The following is a 5,000-nucleotide window of genomic DNA, read 5'->3' on the forward strand; positions in this document are numbered from 1 at the left end:
AGACAGTGGAAGCCAACACCTCACAGGGTTTTTAACAATAGTTTTTCTAATCACGTTTGATAAGAATGATAATTAATAATGCAGGGAAACCTTTAAAACGTCTAAAATCTTTACTTTTGACACACGTCAGTAGATATGACCCGTGCTGCTGTATCAGCAAGCGCTTGTATGCAATTATGAAAATAAAAGTGAATTCTTAAAGATGAGCGAGAGGCTCTCAGGAGAGGCAGCTGACTAACATGACGACCACCTCGCTCGCTGGTTAGCTTCCAAAGTAAAGATGAAGAAAAAGCTCAAACACCTGATATACCTGTGCAGACACCTGAGCTGCTCTGCCAAGTGTAGCATGTGTGTGCCAGCAGCAAAATGTCCTGAGCGTGGAGCTTTTCCACTTCCTGTACGGTATTTACTTCTCCCACTGTCAGGATAAAAGAACAAGACACACACACACATTCCAACTGTTCGTCATTCACTCACCATAGTCTTATCCCCAAAGGCCCCGAGTCTTAAACCAAAACACACACACACACACAGTCACACAGCTACAGTACACTGCTGCTATGTGCGCAGACAGAACTTGTAACAATCTGGATTGTGATAATCTATGATAATCATCCACCACATGCCACCTAAAAACGCACATGGGTGGCATTCAACACCCACACTGGCACATTGCTTCAGTGCATCTCGTCTCCCTCTGCCGCTCTCCCCAATGTCACTACCTCCAGCGTCAATGTCACCACTCGGCTCCTTATTTCTCACACGGCAAAGGCGGAAAAGCAGCGAATCTCCAACAATTTATGTTTGGCATTAGTGTAATTGAATCCCACTCGTATATCAGAGGAAGAAAGTTGTGAGGTGCGGGTGATATAAATGCAGGTAGGGATCCATGAAAACACAGAGCTGTCCCTCCCCCCTCCCCTCGCCTCCCGAACAATGTCTCCCATCTCTTTTTTTATTCTCTCCCTCTGTCCCCTCCTTTAGCTAGATGGATGATAAATTCCCAGCTACAGAGCCAGCAACAGCTGTTGGCAGACAGGCCTGATATGAGAATAGCAGCATAGGATGAGCAGGCATTAAAAATTAATATGCTATTTAGCCTAGGTGTATTTTAGGTATTTGACATTTTCATGTCCGGGACAGAGTAAATTTATTCATAGTACAGAATAAAAAAATAAAAAAAATTAAAGAAAAAGAGGAATGGGTGCAGGCAGCGGGCTGAGGGAGGGGGTGCAGGAACACTAAGTGAAGGCCATTTTGGTTTTATGGTCACCCTGTTTCACTTTGCCTCCCAACACGGTGATCTGTGTGTGTGAGATGAGGCTACACACACACTCACACACACATGGAAACAAGAGCAAAGCCACTTTTATCTGCTCAGACAGGCTGAGACTGACCCTGCACCCTCCTCTCACAGCCACACTCACAGTTTCTGAAGAATAGTTTGGTATTTTTACTTTTAGTCATGTGATTATTATTTATTGGTTTTAGTCCTGCACAAATGTCATGGACAGCATGAACCCAGCATGTGTTCTGATCAGCCCAGAGCACCTGGAGAAAAACACCCATTTCAGAAAGATAATAGCATTAGCTAGACTTTTACATTAGCTAATGATAGCTGTTTTGTGACGTGAACAGTTGCTGAAGTTCATAAAGATCGTGTCTACAAATCAGCTGCAGGGAAACAGCCCGCTAAAAGAGCAAAAGAGAAATAGTGGTTACCAGATGTACCTCCGTACTGTGTTGATGATATCCTGAACTTACTGTCCGTAAGAACTGCTGTTAACCCCCATTAGCTACTGATGGCCTCTGTTAGCTACTGTTGGCCTCTGTTAGCTATGGTTAGCCTCTGTTAGGGGCTGTTAGCCTCTGTTATGTGCTGTTAGCTACTGTTAGCCTCTGTTAGGGGCTGTTAGCCTCTGTTAGGGGCTGTTAGCCTCTGTTAGCTACGGCCAGCCTCTGTTAGCCTCTGTTAGGTGCTGTTAGTTACTGTTATCTACTGTTAGCCTTTGTTAGGTGCTGTTAGTTACTGTTATCTACTGTTAGCCTCTGTTAGGTGCTGTTAGTTACTGTTATCTACTGTTAGCCTCTGTTAGGTGCTGTTAGTTACTGTTATCTACTGTTAGCCTCTGTTAGGTGCTGTTAGTTACTGTTATCTACTGTTAGCCTTTGTTAGGTGCTGTTAGTTACTGTTATCTACTGTTAGCCTCTGTTAGGTGCTGTTAGGTGGCATAAGTGAAACTGCCTTTGAAGTGTTGGACTCTTAGTGAATAAGTTTTGATATGATGTGAGAAGGTAATCAAACAGTTTTTCGTCTGGAAAGTTTGGACTCCTGAGCCTAACATTAGCTGACATAACGTTAGGCTCTGTTGTGTAGCCGGCTCGTTGTCAGCTGTCCGGAGGCTTGGATGTCTGATTTGCTGACAATAATTAATTGCAACAATATCAGTGATATTGGTGTGCTAGAGCCCTGACTTCAGCTGAGGAGATGAGGCTTGAGGTGAGAACACAAGGATGAAGCTTTGTCATCTGTTTTGTAGTTTGTGTTGTTGATTTTGATTATTCCAAACAGGTGATCTGTGAAGGCCTTCATGTTTTACTTCTTTCCGTCTGGGACCCATGTAAGCCACAGATACTGAAACCAGATTTGAAACCTCAGGTAAAAGATGAGATGAACAAAGAAGCAGAGTGAACCAAAATGAACACTGTAGAAGAAGCAGAGCGGGAGCATTATGCAGTATTAGGAAGTTAAACGCCAGCTGTCAGAAATGTAAACTCTGTGCTCTGCTCCATCATAAATATCAGAAACGATTTTGACGATGAGCTGGTACGAAGCACATCTTCTGTGTGTGCCGAGTGTCGACAGGCGTTCGGACCCCTGGAGGACCACAGCCCCAGGCCGGGTCATGCTAGGACAGTGTTTAAGGCTCCCTCTCTCCCTGCTGCTCCACCTTTGGTGATTAATGGCTAATGCTGCTCTGGTACATCTCTATATCCCTGCTCATCCTTCCCTGCTAATCGTTGGGAAATCTTAGACATGGCCTGGATTTGGGTTCCTACAGAAAACGTGGGATTGGATTCATGTGAATTTGGTGCTTCTTTATTCCACTGTTTGCATTTTTAAACCTTTGATCAGAATGAGATGAGCACGTCTGTCTCAGCTCAGTGTGCTTATTTTAACCCCACACTCGGTCGTTTTCTCCTGCTGACTGTGTGAATGAGAAAAGGTCCACACAGGGACAAAGCTCGCTCTCAACCCCCCGACCTCCTAACACAGACTGTCAGCAGCCAGTGTTTCAGAGGCGAAAGATACTCAGCCAACCCATCATCCGCTTAAGCAGCTCAGAGACCCAATAGTCACCAACAAGATCGATTAGTCGAATCATTTCAGCGAGCTGATGAATCTGAAGCCCCGCGCCCGACATTTACTACACAACACACCGTCCATTACACTCCAGCAGGCGTGCACCGTCAGCTGCCTGCTCAGATTTGAGTTTGTGCTTCTTTTATTTCTCATATGTCTTCATATAGCTGCTTTCTCTCTGAGACAGGGCTGTTAATTAGTTTGGTGGATGATCTTAATTGAAAGGAAACCTACTTAAAGAGGTTGTTCCACATTATTAAGCAAGTCACATTTCTCATGGAGGGTGAGGAAGAGGAGGAAGGAAGAGTGGAATAATGTAACGTTTTGCAGAAACTACTCGGAGAAATCTGAAGATAAATAATCTCATTATCATCGTCATCCTCCTCTGGATGCTCGCAGAGGCACGTTTCAGCCACGCTTCTCTAAAGCCCACAAAAGGACGCCGAGTCGTTTTCAGCACGCTTTATGGTTTTATGGTGATTGTTAGATGGAGGTGAGGAGGTCAAAATGCTGTAACTCCACCCTATAGACAGACCTGGCGGGACGACGCAGTTAGCATCTCTGTGCTTCCCTCACAGGAGCCGACAGGATCTCTCCAAAGGTTTCTGAATCAGTGCAGAAAATCATCTTTGTACAGAAGTTTAAGATAATTACAAGCTGTGCTCAGTGGAATAATGCTAATGCAGCTTTTATGATCTTTGAAGCGCAAACACAATAAAAGGCTAGCATCCACATAAAAACAATCTACACTGTGGTCACGTGACAAACAGGAGAGGTCATGTATAAAATGTTGAACAGTCCTGCTTTACAGCCATCGGCTCTGAATCCGTGTTGACCTCCTCGCTCTCCGGTCAGCGGGATGATCATGGAGCAGTTCATGACCTGGAGGAGGTGACATAAGGCAGGTGTGGGTGCGTGCTCCGGCCCGTACAGATCCACGTTAACGCTGTTCCCGAGCCGGATCGACCTCCCCGATCTTCCCCCGGCGCTACAAACGCTCTGACAGCTGACAGAGACTCGCAGGTGTGTTTTAAAAATATGAATCGCAGGTATAATTAAACAGCCGACGCGACTAAAAGCTGCTTTGAACCCGTCACTTCTTCCCTCTCTGCGTTTCCACAGTTGGCATAAAGTTCCCGCTGCCGTAGAGCGAGCACGGCGCCGTACATACACGACTGTTATTACCTTGGGGAGCGTTTAGCAGCTCCGTGTTTAACACCATAACCTCCGCTACATCAGCAGTGGCAGCAGAGTAGAAAAACCCGGGAGGTGGAAACCAGAGACGGCTCGTGTTAGGCGAGCGTTCGACTGATCACCACAATAAAGACGACAGGAGGGGGAGAGAGAGCGAGCGTGTAACAAGTCTGCTTTATTTCCACCTATTGGATGATCAGGGACTCTTAAGGGGAGGGATAATTTCTTGCGATATCCCGACTACAAAGTAAACAGAAATCAAAGCCCTTCACGCTCCCAGACAGAAGCACTATATGAAAGAAGCCGTCTTAACAGCCTCCTTCATTTCCTCCTGTACTTCCCATTGATTCCACCTAACTAGTGTTAAGTGAAACTATCGGAGACACAATGGATCCACTTGACTTTGAGTCTCCGAGCCGCTCGCGCCGTGATTGGGCCCCCG

General features: G+C 45.7%; 1 protein-coding gene across 13 annotated transcripts in view; it reads left to right on the top strand.

Annotated features, from left to right (window-relative positions):
• Positions 1–5,000, top strand: part of znf536 (zinc finger protein 536) — a 225,589-nt gene that overhangs the window by 95,194 nt on the left and 125,395 nt on the right. The gene's annotated exons all lie outside the window — the stretch shown is intronic.

Source organism: Neolamprologus multifasciatus, chromosome 1 (assembly GCF_963576455.1).
Source record: "Neolamprologus multifasciatus chromosome 1, fNeoMul1.2, whole genome shotgun sequence".
Lineage (NCBI taxonomy): Eukaryota > Metazoa > Chordata > Actinopteri > Cichliformes > Cichlidae > Neolamprologus > Neolamprologus multifasciatus.